Source organism: Dreissena polymorpha, chromosome 8 (genome assembly GCF_020536995.1).
Source record: "Dreissena polymorpha isolate Duluth1 chromosome 8, UMN_Dpol_1.0, whole genome shotgun sequence".
Classification (NCBI taxonomy): Eukaryota; Metazoa; Mollusca; class Bivalvia; order Myida; family Dreissenidae; genus Dreissena; species Dreissena polymorpha.
Window position 1 is genome coordinate 21,957,379 of NC_068362.1, and position 16,914 is coordinate 21,974,292.

The 16,914-nt window shown below is 36.3% G+C and overlaps 1 protein-coding gene across 2 annotated transcripts in view; it reads left to right on the forward strand.

Annotated features, from left to right (window-relative positions):
• The first annotated feature begins 870 nt into the window (after window positions 1-870).
• Window positions 871-16,914, forward strand: part of LOC127840825 (polypeptide N-acetylgalactosaminyltransferase 13-like) — a 71,602-nt gene continuing 55,558 nt past the window's right edge. Inside the window, exons 1-2 of one of the 2 annotated variants that reach the window (XM_052369242.1) lie at window positions 871-996; window positions 4,061-4,487. The gene's annotated coding sequence lies outside the window, so the exon portion shown is untranslated. Of the gene's footprint in view, window positions 997-4,060; window positions 4,488-7,127; window positions 7,294-16,914 lie in introns of those variants that run through there. The other variant, XM_052369241.1, reaches the window with a different exon arrangement.

The window sequence follows — 16,914 nt, forward strand, 5'->3', positions numbered from 1 at the left end:
AACAACTGTTGCCTGCTTACTGTTGCTTCTGCCGAGCGCGTAGTGTTACAACTGGTGAGTGCTTACTGTTACTTCTGCCGAGTGCGAAGTGTTACAACTGGTGAGTGCTTACTTTTACTTCTGCCGAGTGCGAAGTGTTACAACTGGTGCGTGCTTGCCTTTACTTCTGCCGAGTGCGAATTGTTACAACTGGTGAGTGCTTACTGTTACTTCTGCCGAGTTCGAAGCGTAACAACTGGTGCGTGCCTACTGTTACTTCTGCCGAGTACGAAGTGTTACAACTGGAGCGTGCTTACTGTTACCTCTGCCGAGTGCGAAGTGTAACAACTGGAGCGTGCTTAATGGTACAACTGCCATATGCCTACTGTTACTACTGTCGAGCGCGCACTGTTTATTCTGCTGAAAGCAAACTGTTTGTACTTCCGAATCGTTTCATGATGATCAGATAATGCGCTGCGAACTTTTACGACCCGAGCTTTTATGATTCATGCTTGTCGGTAAAAGGAATATAAGGCAAGCCTTTATGCGCTCCGTTCGATTATATTACGCATATACTAGGGTGCAATTTTATTATGTTCCCATATTTCGACTTGTGATTTTTGATGTAGTGGTTTCAACATGTACTGAACGTCTAGACATTTGTTTATTTAGCAATCTGACTGGTTATTTTCTGCAATCAACGGTTGAAAATAAAAACGAAAGAGGTATGTCTTTAAAACGTTATCATGGCAAGAGTGGGTTTAAAACCTGATTTTTTGCTTTTCATTTTTGATTAAATAACTCGATGTCCATGCAGTGGGGTGGCGGGATGATATCAAGTATTTCCAAATAGTATCACTTGCCGGGTTACAATGACACAACTACACCACAATCCATTGTTTGGATTTTTGGGGGGAATTAACTGGCGAATAAAGGGGCCATTTTTCATCTTTAATTTAGATACAGAAATGATTACACAGTCATATTGCAGAGAAGAAACTCAACTATTAATTCATAGTGAGTTTAATTACACGACTGTTTAGTGAAATAAACTTTAATGCGCTACTCATCGTGAATTTCATTAATGTGAGGAGAAATTATTGTGAAACCGGAAAAGTGTTACAGCCACTTTATAATTCTTCTACTATTATTGATTGTGCAAAGCTGTATAGGTTGTATGGCAAACATATGTTTTTTTATTGTGATCGCCTTTTGTCCGTCGTCCGTTGTGCGGCGTCAACATTTGCCTTGTTAACTCTGTAGAGGCCACATTTATTGTCCAATCTTCATGCAATTTAGTCAGAAGGGTGGTCTCAATAATATCTTGGATGAGTTCGAAAAAAAAAGTATATTTGCTTTAAAAACATGGCTGCAAAGGGGCGGGGCATTTTTCCTGTCTATATATGGCTATAGTTAAATCTTGTTAACACTCTAGGGGCGACATTTATTGTCTGATCTTCATGAAACTTGGTCAGAAGATTCATCCCAAAAATATCTTGGGCGAGTTAGAAAATAATGCTGGTTGGTTGAAAAATATGGCCGCCAGGGGGCGGGGCATTTTTCCTTAGATGGATATTGTTAACACTCTGGAGGCCACATTTATTTTTCGATCTTCATGAAACTTGCTCAGAAGATTTTTCCCGGTGATATTGTGGATGAGTTAAGAAATGATAACATTTGCTTGAAAAACATGGCTGCCAAGAGGCGGGGCATTTTTCCTTATATGTCTATAGTAAAATCTTGTTTGCACTCTAGAGGCCCCTTTATTGTCCAATCTTCATGAAACTTGGTCAGAAGATTCATCTTAATAATATCTTGGACGAGTTCGAAAATGATGCCGGTTGATTGAAAAACATGGCTGCCAGGGGCGGGGCATTTTTCCTTATATGGCTATAGTAAAACCTTGTTAACACTCTAGAGGCCACATTTATTTTCCAATCTTCATTAAACTTGGTCAGAAGATTTGTCCCAATGATAACTTGGATGAGTTCGAAAATGGTAACCTTTGCTTGAAAAGCATGGCTGCCACGGGGCGGGACATTTTTCCTTATATGGCTATATATGGCTATAGTAAAATCTTGTTAACACTCTAGAGGCCTCATTAATTGTCCAATTTGATGAAACTTGGTCAGAAGATTCATCCCAATAATATCTTGGACGAGTCCATAAATGATGCTCTTTGGTAAAAAAAACATGGCCGCCTGGGGGTGGGGCATTTTTCCTTATATGGCTATAGTAAAACCTTCTTGACACTCTAGAGGCCACATTTATTTTCAATCTTCGTGAAATATGGTCCGAAGATTTGTCTTATTGATATCATGGACGAGTTCGAAAATGGTTGCGTTTGCTTGAAAAACATGACTGCCAATGGGCGGGACATTTTTCCTTTAATGGCCATATATGGCTAAAGTAAAATCTTGTTAACACTCTAGAGGCCACATTTATAGTCCGACTTTCATGAAACTCGGTCAGAAGATTCATCACAATAATATCTTGGACGAGTTCAAAAATGATGCCGGTTGGTTGAAAAAGCATTTTTCCTTATATGGCTATAGTAAAACTTTGTTAACACTCTAGAAGTCACATTTTTTTTTCGATCTTTATGAAACTTGGTCAGAAGATTTGTCCCAATGATAGCTTGGATGAGGTCGAAAATAATTTTGGTTGCTTTCAAAACATGGCCACCAAGGGCGGGGCATTTTTCCTTATATGGCTATATATGGCTTTAGTAAAACCTTGTTAACACTCTAGAGGCCACATTTATTGTCCAATTTTCATGACATTTGGTCAGAAGATTGGTCTTAATGATATCTTGGATGAATTCGAAAATAATTATGTTTGCTTCAAAAGCATGGCTACCAAGAGGCGGGTCATTTTTTCTTATATGGCTATAGTAAAACCTTGTTTACACTCTAGAGGCCACATTTATTTTCCGATCTTCATGAAACTTGGTCAGAAGATTTGTCCCAATAATATCTTGTTATCTCAGGTGAGCGACTTTGAGGCCCTCTTGTTTAAGTTTGATAAGGATATAATATTGCGAGATTTTGCCTCGGACGTCATTAATCAGGGGCTAGAAAAAACATATTTACCAAAATATGACATTTTAAAAACAAAAACGAAAGTGACAAGCTAAATAAAATGAACATATTTGGAATGAATCACGAAGAATAGTTATCCCCCGCCATAGGCGCAGGGATATTGTTTTGGCGTTGTCCGTCTGTCCGTCCGTCTTTCCGTCAGTACGGAGCCATATCTTTGAATTGCTTTTGCGGATTTCATTGAAACTTGGTATGCGTATATATATGGATAAGAGAATGATGCACGCCGAATGGCATTGTACATCATCTGTAAATAACGGAATTATGGCCCTTTATATCTTGAAAAAAGTATTTCTGTGTGTCCGGAGCCAAATCTTTGGAGTGCTTTGGGAGATTTCATTGAAACGTGGTATGAGTATATATATATGGATAAGAGGATGATGTTCGGCAAATGGCATTGTACACCATTTGTTAATAACGGAATTATGGCCCTTTTTATCTTGAAAAAAAATGCTTTTTTGAGTTTAAAATATAACACTATTTTGTCCAGAAGCATATTGGCGGGGATATCAATTCAACGAATTAGCTTGTTGCACTGGTTTTGGTTCTCTTTTAATGTAAATAAGTTTTTCATTTATAAGAAAATTTCGACCCCGTGAGTGGTGTCCCGGCCGTCAGCAGTCTTTTGTTCATACGTTTGTAAACAACATGGCTCCTTCCTTCCAAAACATCCGAATGTGTGGGTGATACCGTCAATATTAGAACTGAACTCAGTATTTTGTACACACTGAGTGCTGCATAAACTAACTCTAGTGATAACTTTTAGTTCAGTTCTTCCGCATTTCAGCCAATCAAAACGTGTGTTCTCCGTCTTGTGCCAAATGTCTAATTCTTTCGAAAACATTACATTTAAGATAATATAATATGACAATGTAACGCTTACGTTTTAACCTTCATATTATCTGATTCTTTTGTTGATGTCTATAAAACATTTTCAGCGATAATTTCATCAATTTTTGGATCATATCAACTTTTTTCAGGTCAAGTTTCTACGATTCGTGCTCTTGGATAACACCACAGTTAACGTTGATAAAAAGAAATGCTATACGTCATCATATTCGCATAAGTCAACGCCGAGCGCATTCGTGCTTGTTATGACTTTGAATGGCACATGCTCCGACTACCTGGTTGTTAATATGTCGTTCAACAGTTATACTTTGTGAAGCTTACATGCAGTTGTCTACACAAATATTACGACCTACGATGTCTACAGGCTTAGTTCCGAACATGGAAAGTTGCAAAGCAATTAGCGGAACAGAACTTTTATCAGTTTAAATAACATGAACACGCATGCGATTTATTTTATGTTTTCCAATGGTAGAGTGAAACAAAGACGACGAATTCTGCAACATGTGCCCAATCTGCTTCCTCGCCAAATTTGACAAGTATCTGCCGTCATTTGAAATGGTATGATAATTGTTCGAGTCAAATATAAGCCGCGCACTGCGAATACGGGGTTTAATGCATGTGCTTAAAGTGTCATCATAGACTAGCCTTTGAGTCCGAACGTAATAATCAGTGATGTATCTATTTGCTTTTATTGTATGTTTTGTTTAAAAAAAAAAGTCTCTTCTAAACAAAAATCCGGTCTATGCGGAAAGTTTTTGTCGAGATATACCTTTGCGGACTGCATATGCTAATCTAGGACGTCACTGTATTAAGTGCCAATTTTCCAGAGCAAAGGGTTATATTTATTTATTTTTGGATGGTTTTAGCAGTGTTTTAATTCTCTCTCCAATTTGGTCCATGTATGAAAAGTTCAATTATGCAATCAAAATGCGTTGATATACATTAAAGAAAGTATGTGTTGTTCGAATAAACACAATATAGTAAAACCATATGAGCCTTGTTCTGAGTAAAACTGGGCTTAATTCATGTGCGTAAAGTGACATCCCAGATAAGCCTGTGCAGTCCGCACAGGCTAATCAGGGACGACACTTTCCGCTGTTATGGCATTTTTGGCTTCAATGAAGTCCCTCCTTATCGAAAATCAAGTTTAGTCAGAAAGTATCGTCCATGATTAGCCTGTGCGGATTGCACAGGCTAATCTTGGATGACACTTTACGCAGATTCATTAAGCCCAGTTTTCTCAGAACGCAGCTCATATTATATATAAAAAATTATGTCAGCGGTAATTAGATACCTAAATTGATTTGAAAGGGACCGTCAACCACAAATGACGAAAAGAGAAAAGTTCTAAAATACCGTATTTTTTACAACTATTAGTTTATATTGATTAAAATATCACGACTGGTATATTTCATTACTTGAAAAAGTTGTTATGTTTTCATATTTTCAGTATATTCGGTAATACATTTTACTGGGTACAGGTACCAGGTAATTACTAGTTAACTATATATAACGCAAGTAGATTGATCATCATCGTCACGTGGTTCACACAGGAATGCAAATTGTGCATGCGTAGTGAGTTGTATAATATATATATATTTTATATATTAAATGATCAATCTGCTTGCGTTATTTATAGTGTGTATATCGTTCTATCACATATTTTCGCGATATTCTTTCGATTTCACATCGCGAAATTTAATTACCGAATATACTGAATATATAAGCTTTTTTCAAGTAATGTTATATACCGGCCGTGATATTTTAATCAATATAAACTAATAATTGTAAACAAATACGGTATTTTCAAACTTTTCTTTTTTCGTTATTCGTGGTTGACGGTCCTATGTAGGCAGTTTAACATTTCGATCGGTGAAGAGGGTTAAATGCATTTGCGTAAAGTGTTGTAAACCCCCTTTTCACAGAGCGAAAACATATATTTTGGTTCAAACGTCCTCACAGAGTCACATTATCGTTTATGTCGGTCACATTCGCTATCCTTCTGCAGTATTTTATACTTTACCTGCCTCAGGTGCGCGCAAACGCGTCACTTTTATCTTTTTATCTTAAGAGAGGCACACATAAAAAGGCTATTGCTTATTCATGGGAATTTTGATTTTGACTTCAATTTCGCTATGCATCTTTAAATGTAGCTATTATACCAACACTGTATTGAATTTTTTATTAGATGTTTAGCATAATCATCTAATATGGACGATAAAGCAATGTCGCGATGTATATTTTATTTACACAAATACTTCATTGACAGTACTGATTTTATCTCTCTTTTTTTGGTATTCTGCACGGCTAATTGCTAGTTTGCGTATTAACGCTACTGAAGCGTGTACGTCATTGCAAATTTTATGTATATTTGATCAGAGTTTGAACGACTAGTTTATATGAGTTTGTGCGATTATCGAATCTGGATTTTTATATCTTGTTTCACAGTAAGGGATAAATTAACAAATATTATACATTTGGATTACAACAGCCATGACACAAGTAACTGTCTTATTTGCACCAGAGTTAATAGTGTAGTTTAACTTCAATATTTAAATGTATAATACGTAAATCAGTTTACGGCGATATCGTGGTTCAACAATAAAATGATAAAATGACTTTCTAGTAAAGGCATAACTTAATTCATTGCAAAACTGGACAGTTGCACGACTGTCAGTGACTCTCCGTGAATATGTTAACGTTTGTCATCGACCATTAAAATATAATTTAAATCGATACTGCGACAGCAGTTTGATCTAATTGAAAACTGGCCAACTCCCACTTACAAAGCGTCAAGGAAACAAACAGTTCTGTTCAAACGTCCTCGTATTATCGTTGATCTCAAGATTACGGTCTCGATGGCTGACTTTCTACATCCTTTATACTTAAAGCGCCTCAGTTGCGCGCAAATGCGTCACTTTTATCTTAAGAAAAACACAAATAAAAATAGATACTGCTCATTCGTGACACATTGGATTTAACTACGAATTCGCGTTAATTCTATGCGTGAACTATTCTGCCGATACAGCCATGAAGTCATGAAAGTTTGATCAGATTTCTATCATACACCTCTAATATATACGCAAATAGAATGTCGCGAGGTATACTTCACATATATAAATACTTCAATAGGAAGGTTGATTGTATATCCCTTTTTTTGGTATTCTGCGCGGCTAATTGCCAGTTTGCGTATTAAACTGAAGCGAATCCGTTATTCCAAAACTTATGTATATTTAATCATTGCTTTAAACGACTAGTTTATATGATCTCGTGAATATATTGAGTCCTTGTTTGTATATCTTGTTTCACATAAATGGAGACACTGAACAAATATTATATATTTGGATAACAGCATGGAAAACAGGTAAGTGTAGTTTTAATTCCTCCTCATCTATCTGACATAGTGAGACATTAAGCATTCAGTCATGTCCGTTCAGTTGTCCGTTTGTAAGTAAGACCCGACTATCTTCATTTTCAATATTGCGAAGAATGAAAGAATGATGAGATATTTTTCAGAAAAATGAACAGTTTGATTGTTAAGCAGATATGGCTCTTAAGGATACAAATGACAAGGCGCGTTTATGAAATTCTCATACCTAGGGCTCGACATATAGCATTGTTGGTGATCTCATATATATATATATATATATATATATATATATATATATATATATATATATATATATATATATATATATATATATATATATATATATATATATATATATATATATATATATATATATATATATATATATATATATATATATGCCAGATTCGGCATCATCCATCCACACATTAAATGCCAAATAAATTGCATTAAAATAAGTTAAGTTTATTATTATTATAGTCTCATCCAATATTTACATTTTCACAAGTTTGCATATGTAAAATATTGCCATTCATACACTGAATTATCAGAGACTTATTCTGTGTATCAATGTACTTTACATGACAATCAAAATACATGTTAAAAGCTATATTGCCACCACCAATCTTACCCATTATCATACAAATTTGATGCCGTATATTACCCAACATTGTGAATTGTGACATTATTGCACAAACAGTTAACAGACTAGATAGAACATTCAACCATCATGTTAAGATGATGAGTGGTGATAATAAACTTACAATCAGTTACAAGAATATAGACTATTGCTCTATATCAGATTGAAGGGAAGTAACTCTTCAAACCCTATCGTTAAATTATACTTTCTAAGCCCTGGAGAGTCACCTTTCCTTCATTAACATTCAAAGGCGCTAAGAAGCAAGTCAAGTGCATTATTGTAGTCCCAGCATATACAATGTACTGTTAAAATGTATTTTAAGATAAATAAATTTGATATATTGCATATGACTATTATACAAAAGCCGTATAAAGAGGCTTTAATATACAAACACAATTAGCAACATATTGTCGGTACAATCAAACCAACTAACCATTGCTAATCATTGTACAAACAGAGTTGGAAAATTGGAAATGAATTGATGCCTGACTAAAAGAGAATAATGGCTTAAATAAGACTACTTGACATTATAATGGTACTAAAGGCAGTACTGGATAATTTAAGAATTTGATGTTGAAGAAGAAAGTGTAAAGGCACAAGACAGCTTTTGATACATCATAGTTTTCCAGTTCGATTTAGTAGGAAATGAAGAGCAACAGTTAACTATACAACCTTAAAACCAGCTATTCATATCTTCAACCATGATGAATACAATTACTCAAAGATTACAATACATAGTATTACACACAGGTGAATAAAATACTAGTTGACCAGGTTATTAAAAATCCTCTATCTAGTTATTTACATAGATAAAATGAGCGAAATTTTAAAATTTTAAAACAGGATGTGGCAATTATTTTTATCAAAAGTGGGTCGGAGAACACCAAAAAAGTCTTCTCTAACAATGAGATATTTTCAAAGTTTGGATTAACTATACAGGTTTTCTGGGTAAGAACATGTGTAATATGGCTGTACACAGAACACTGAAACAGAACATGAGACTCATCTTCAATCAAGTCACAGAATGAACATTTGCGATAAATGACATCTTAATTTTCATAACAAGTTTTAACTAAAAAGCACCAGTTTGTACAGTTACCTTTACCCTTGGATAGAGCCCAGAGTGCAATTCGTTTGTTAAGCCTGCATTCTTGTATTGCGGACAATTGACATCAATGACTTTATATACTTTTCGCGAAATAGTAGGAACCCAAACCATTTATAAAAATATTTCAACATATATATAGCGCCCTTTTCATACAGTATTTTGCGTTCAAGGGCGCTTTACAAAAATGTACATGTATAACAAATAACATTTGTTACAGCATCAAATTTAAGAGCACGTTCTCACTAATAAAACGTTATACAAGAACTTGCTTTATCAAATGACGATTAAAAAAAGAAAACGCCTAATGGCTGTTGTACTGGGCAGTATATTACCATGTGTTTGTTGTACAGGGCAGTATACTACCATCTGGCTCTTGTACAAGGCAATATATTACAATGTGTCTGTTGTACAGGGCAGTATATACCATGTGGTTGTTGTACAGGGCAGTATATTACCATTTTGCTGTTGTACAGGGCAGTATATAACCATGCGGTTGTTGTACATGGCAGTGTATTAACATGTGTCTGTTTTACAGGGCAGTATACTACCATGTGGCTGTTGTACAGGGCAGTATACTACCATGCGGCTCTTGTACAGTGCAGTATACTACCATGTGGCTGTTGTACAGGGCAGTATACTACCATGTGGCTGCCGCACTGGGCAGTGCATTAACAAGTGTCTGTTGTAAAAGTTAGTTTATTACCATTTGTCTGTGGTATATGGCAGTATACTACCATGTGGCCATTGTACAGGGCAGTATATTACCATGTGGCTGTTGTACAGGGCAGTATATTACCATGTGGCCCTTGTACAGGGCAGTATATCACCATGTGGCCATTGTACAGGGAAGTATAGACAGTATATAACCATGTGGCCCTTGTACAGGGCAGTATATTACCATGTGGCCATTGTACAGGGCAGTATATTACACTGTGGCCCTTGTACAGGGCAGTATATTACCATGTGGCCCTTGTACAGGGCAGTATATTACCATGTGGCCCTTGTACAGGGCAGTATATTACCATGTGACCCTTGTACAGGGCAGTATATTACCATGTGGCCCTTGTACAGGGCAGCATATTACCATGTGGCCCTTGTACAGGGCAGTATATCACCATGTGGCCCTTGTACAGGGCAGTATATTACCATGTGGCTCTTGTACAGGGCAGTATATACCATGTGGCCCTTGTACAGGGCAGTACACTACCATGTGGCGCTTGTACACGGCAATATATTACCATGCAGTTGTTGTACATGGTAGTGTATTTACATGTGTCTGTTGTAAAGGGCAGTATACTACTATGTAGCTGTTGTACAGGGCATTATACTACCATGTGTCTGTCGTACAGATAGAGAATAACAGGTTACTGTATGATCGTTTTGTAATATATCAGGCGAGGCTTAGAATAAAATAACGGCGAGGCTTGTCATATCTTTCCGGATTTTAATCCAATCTGCTTCTTTGTAATTAAAGACAGTTCTTGGGGCTTTCTTGCTAATAATCGGTTTAATGCTGGTGCAGTCGCTCACGTCTTCGCAGTGTGTCAACACCTGTAAAGAATTGAATGATGTTTTTATTAGAATTTGGAATATATGAATTTAATGAACCATTTGATGAAATCACGAATGCAAATGTCAATTTAAATAAAAGTTATTTAGAAACCCTTACTAAAACAAAATCAAAACCTGAGAACAGTGAAAACATATCAGACACCATAGAAATAACAACCGAAGATGTACAAAAATTAATTGAAGCCGAAGATAACAAAAACACTATCCGGAAAACACTGGCAGATGTCAGTCGTTTTCAAAAATATCTTGCCAAGAAAGGCAAAACGAAGGCAATCCACAATTTATCTGTCGACCATCTAGGTTAATATCTTGCCAGATATCTGCTCTCCATTCGCAAGAATGATGATGATGAATACGAGCCTGTCACATTGCGTAGCATCGTGGGAAGCATTGACGGAAATTTCAAAGAGCAAAGTACCCATACTATATCGTCCGGAGCAGTGGTCCAGATTTTCCCTCACACGTGACTGCCTGAAAGCAAAGCAGAAAAATCTATAAAAAAACAAGGTTTTTAATCACTGTTTAATCACGGCAGAAACTTGGTGAACAAAAAAAATTCCAAGATGTTGAAAACTACGGCAATCGAGGCCGGTTTTGAAAAAACAAAAAACATAAGTAATCATTCTGCTAGAAAACACCTTGTTCAAAAACTAAGGGATTCCAATATCGCACCCACCGAAATCATGCAAATAACAAGACACAAAAACGTACAGTCAATAACCAATTACAGTGAAATATCCGAACAAACACAAAAAAGATGTTCAAACCTTTTGGCAACATGTTCTACTGCAACTCCATCTGTTTCATGCACTTCTGTCAACACTTCCGAAATGAACATTTCTCTCCCCACCCACCCGGCAGTTTTACAAGCACAGTTTCCTGGCCTTAATCCAATAAATGACCTGTTTTTGAGCTGTACTTAACGTGCAGAACCTAAATATCTACGAACAACCACCACGGTAAACCAAACGCGCAGTATATATTCCAAATTCTAATAAAAACACCATTCAATTCTTTACAGGTGTTGACACACTGCGAAGCCGTGAGCGACTTCACCAGCATTAAACCGATTATTAGAAAGAAAGCCCCAAGAACTGTCTTTAATTACAAAGAAGAAGATTGGATTAAAATCCGGAAAGATATGTCAGATTTTAGTGTTACCTACCCCCAAACGGCTTTATCCAAAAAGTAGAAGAAAATTGGACTAGTTTCAAAGACGCATTATTCTCAACCATGGAAAGAAACATCCCGAAAAAAGTACTGAAAGGAAAACCAGACATACCATGGATGACACATAAATTGAAACGGATGATAAATAAAAAGCAAAAACTGTACAATAGGGCCAGGGAATCTCAAAGCAACGAAGACAAAGAAACATTTCATAAATATAGAAAAACTGTCAGAAATGAACTACATACATTTTACTACAACTACATCAGTAGGCTAATTGACCCAGAAAATGACAAAGCGGGTAAAAACTTTCATAAATACATTAAATCCAGGAAACAGGACTCTATGAGCATAGGAACCTTAAAAAACAACGGACGGATTGGTGAAAGCGCGAAAGACAAAGCCGAGATGCTTAACGAACAATTCTGCTCTGTATTTACTAACGAAGACCTTGATAACATTCCAAATAAAGGTTGTTCACCACACCCAACCATGCCAAATATTCAAGTTACAGCCCAAGGGGTATCAAACTGCATCAAACGACTAAACGTGAAAAAAGCAAGTGGTCCAAACAAAATGCCAATCATAGCACTAAAAGAAACATCGGAAGTAATAACTCCAATTCTACAGAACCTTTATCAACAATCTCTAGACACCCACGAGATACCAAAAGACTGGAAGCAGGCCAACATTGTACCAATCTTCAAAAAAGGAGACAGAACAAAACCTTAAAATTATAGACCTGTTAGTCTGACAGCAGTCGTCTCAAAAATGCAGCAGCTGGAGTTTTACTTCTTTATATTGAACATATAGTTGTCTCTCAAATTATGAAACATCTAGGCATTAACAACATACTTCATGAAAACCAACACGGGTTCCTCACGAAAAGATCTTGCGAGACACAATTACTACTGACAACTGATGAAATTTCCAAATATATGAACCAAGGTCTCCAGATAGACATAGCGATACTCGATTTTCCTAAGGGTTCGACAACGTCCCTCATCGTAGACTAGCCGAAAAAAATTCCTTTTATGGCATACGTAACAACACCTTGTCCTGTGTGAGCAATTTTTTAAATGACCGATTACAGCAAGTTGTCATAGATGGCGAATCTTCTAACCTATCCAAGGCAACTTCAGGCGTGCCGCAAGGAACCGTTTTAGGACCAACATTATTTCTTTTGTTCATAAACGACATTGCCACAAACATTTCTTCGTCTATTCGTCTATTTTCCGACGACTGTGTTGTATATACACCAATAAGATCCAAAGATGACCATTGTCTACTCCAGAACGACTTAAACACCCTAGACAATTGGAGTACTACCTGGCAAATGCAGTTTAACATTGGCAAATGTGCAATCATGAATATAACTACAAAGAGAAACATCTCAAAATTTGACTATAAAATGCAAGGAACGTCACTTGAAACTGTTAAAAACCACCCCTACTTGGGAGTTGAACTCAACGAAAAACTGAAATTTAATCTACACATCACAACATCACCTCAAAGGCCTCCAGTGCCTTAGGTTTCTTGAAACGTAATCTAAGACATTGTCCTAAACAAGTCAAAGAACGCGCCTACCTCACACTAGTGAGACCGAAATTGGAATACAGCTCTACGATTTGGAATCCAAGACAAAGAACGCAAGTGTCACAAATTGAACAAATCCAACGTAATGCCGCAAGATTCGTTCTTGGCAAACCGTTTAATTACCAGAACCCTAGTAGTGTAACATCAATGATCCAGGAGTTGAATTGGCCTTCTTTGGAAAAACGAAGATACAACGCTGACTTAGTACTTATGTATAAAGTTGTGCACAACTTAGTTGCAGTTCCAACATCAATTCTGCCTGTTCCATCAGCTCGACACGAGATGAAATTCATTCCTTTTCAGTGTAAGATAAATGCTTATAAACATTCTTTCTTCCCGCGAGTTATTGTCCCGTGGAATTGCCTACCTGACCAAGTGCTTCAACTAGACACAGTAGACAGTTTTAAGGCTGCTCTTCAGCCGGCAGTGGTGGTGTAATCGGCTATCATTAACAATGTAAAGTGTACATACAAGTTGAACATTTTAAGTCACATTTTATTTTTGGGAGCATCCGACCCCCGCACCTGTACAGTCACCCGCACCTTCAACCGATGTCCAATAGGATTTTGTGAAGTACCTCATCGAAGTCGAAGTCGATGACACACTCGGATTTATTCCAAACTGATTGGCGAAGTCTTCCTCAAACATAACAACTTCCTCCATTAAACCGTCCCAAACAATGTAAAACTTACCTCCATCCACAAAGTCTGACATGGTAATGTTTATTTATTGTATTTATATATGTTTTTTATGTTTAAGTCCTTATTTTCAAAAGAAATTAGCTTTTTACGAGCCTTATCAAACACAATTCATGTGGCCAAATTGGCAAACTGTAGAAGACGACAAATGTAACCTTAATAATAATTTATGATTAAAAAATTATTTCATTATTTAATGCATATTGCATTGGGTTTTATTGTGAAGTGTGTTACCATTTTATTTTTTACTATTTTTACTGCTTTTGTATTGTTTGTTTTATTTGTTTGGTCTGTTTATATTAAATGCTGAACTTTTGACATAACCTTTGACCTTTGATGTTTGCATATGAAGGCGTGTAATAAAAAGTAGTCCGTTTGTTACATGACGTCATCAGCATGTACTATTCATTCTAAATGTTTGTAAAATAACTTTTTTCTGTTTTTGTTGTTGTGTGTGGATTAAATGTAATACATATTGGTATCAAATTGTTTGTTTTGATAAATCTGATTCAGTTTTACAATAAAACAAAATATTGTCTTAGTAGCCTCCACACATGACTGATATATGAACTTCCTGTTGACCGTGATATTAAAAAAAGATATCAGGCAACAGGATATCAAGCAGATATCAATGTGGTGGTATGATAAGGCAGTATATCACTATTTGGCTGTTGTACAGTGAAGTATGCCAATCGCATCCAGCATCAATATTCAAAACAAATATGCAAAAACATGTATATGTGATCCACTAAGATCCATGCTTTGCTCGAAAAGCAAAATACGCACAATAGATTCTAAGAAGTAAATAAAGTGATTGGATCCTACCTGCCCTCATATTCACACATAAAACTGTCAGTTTCACTTCATAAGGATTATTGTTAAGTCGGTGCTCTCAGAGCCCGGCACTGCTGCTTAAGGCAGACAGTCCTTGCTTACTATCTAGACTACCTGAAACCCGAAACCCTTGTTTATTCACTGCTTCTTTCAATATAATTATAAAACATTACCCGTTGTAGACGTTTACAAACATATGTGTTTTCAGTCTTGTCTTGAACGTTCCAATCGTTCCAGAGTTCCTAATATGGTCCGGTAGAGCATTCAACAACTCAGGCGCAACACTTGTGAAACTTCTTCCTCCATATTTTACATGGCGATCTAATTTTGGTTGTGGTTGAAGTCGTAATGATTTTTCAGATCTAAAAGAACGTGATTATATTTTGACTTTTAACATGTCTTTGATATATGATGGCGCTCGATCGTGGAGAGCTTTGTATGTCGTCATTAGGATTTTAAATTCAATGCGGCGGTTCACCGGTAACCAGTGTAGCTCCTTTAACACTGGTGTAATGTGATCATTCCGCCGAGATCTTGATAAAATACGTGCGGGTGTGTTTTGCACCTTCTTAAGTTTGTTGAGTGTTGTCGTTGGTACCCCAAAGAGGAGGGAGTTGCAGTAGTCCATTCGTGATCTGACAAAGGAGTTGGCCAGGGATTTTGTTGCGTCTTTTGACAGATATTGTCTGATTTGGCTGGTCTATCGTATTTGTGATAAACATAATATTAAAATTGAGTTGACATGTTTTTACATACATTGTACTATTTCAGAGCCCATAAATGCGCCAAGGTTTCTAACACAGCTAGATGGTTTAATTTCTGCGTGTCAAATGTGTAAAGTTATATCTTGAATGTATGTTTGATTTTGTTTGGAGGAGAATATGATGACTTCTGTCTAATCTGCATTTATCTGCAGCATATTTTGGTTCATCCAGCAAACAATATCCGTCAAACAAAGTTCAACACGATTTAAGATTTCCGCTTTTGACATAGGGTAACTTGGTTCAAAAGACAGATATAGTTGTCAATCATCGGAATAGGAAATGATATTTCAAACCATGTTTCTTGCATATCTGACCTGCTAGTTTCGTATACACTGTGAATAATTTCATGTTAAGTAGTAGAAATATTAAAAGAAAAAGTAGTAGTAGTAGTAGTAGTAGTAGTAGTAGTAGTAGTAGCAGTAGTAGTAGTAGTAGTAGTAGTAGTAGTAGTAGTAGTAGTAGTCGTAGTAGTAGTAGTAGTAGTAGTAGTAGTAGTAGTAGTAGTAGTAGTAGTAGAAGTAGTAGTAGTAGTAGTAGTAATAGTAGTAGTAGTAGTAATAGTAGTAGTAGTAGTAGTAGTAGTAGTAGTAGTAGTAGTAGTAGTAGTAGTAGTAGTAGAAGTAGTAGCATTAGTAGTAGTAGTAGCAGCAGCAGCAGCAGCAGTAGCAGTAGCAGTAGTAGTGTAAGTAGTGGTAGTAGTAGTAGTAGTAGTAGTAGTAATAGTAGTAGTAGTAGTAGTAGTAGTAGTAGTAGAAGTAGTAGTAGAAGTAGTAGTAGTGGTAGTAGTAGTAGTAGTAGTAGTAGTAGTAGTAGTAGTAGTAGTAGTAGTAGTAGTAGTAGTAGTAGTAGTAGTAGTAGTAGTAGTAATAGTAGTAGTAGTAGTAGGGGTAGTAGAAGTAGTAGTAGTAGTTGTAGTAGTAGTAGTAGTAGTAGCAGAAGTATGAGGAGGAGGAGGTGGAGGGTCAGTAGCAGGAGCAGTATTAATGGTATAAGTTGTTTTAGTAGTGGTATAATTAGCAGTAGTAGTTGTGGTTGCTATAGTCATTACAATGTAATTATGAACACTGCTGAATCTAAATCAAAGTGCTTCGTCACAAACATGATGAAAAGATAGAAACAGTTTATTTTTGCAGACACGGAGCTTTTTTAATAGGAATCGTTACAATTAATCAATCACCAAAAGATTTCGATAATATAAAGAATAATACGTTGTTTTAACCGTTATGAGAATTG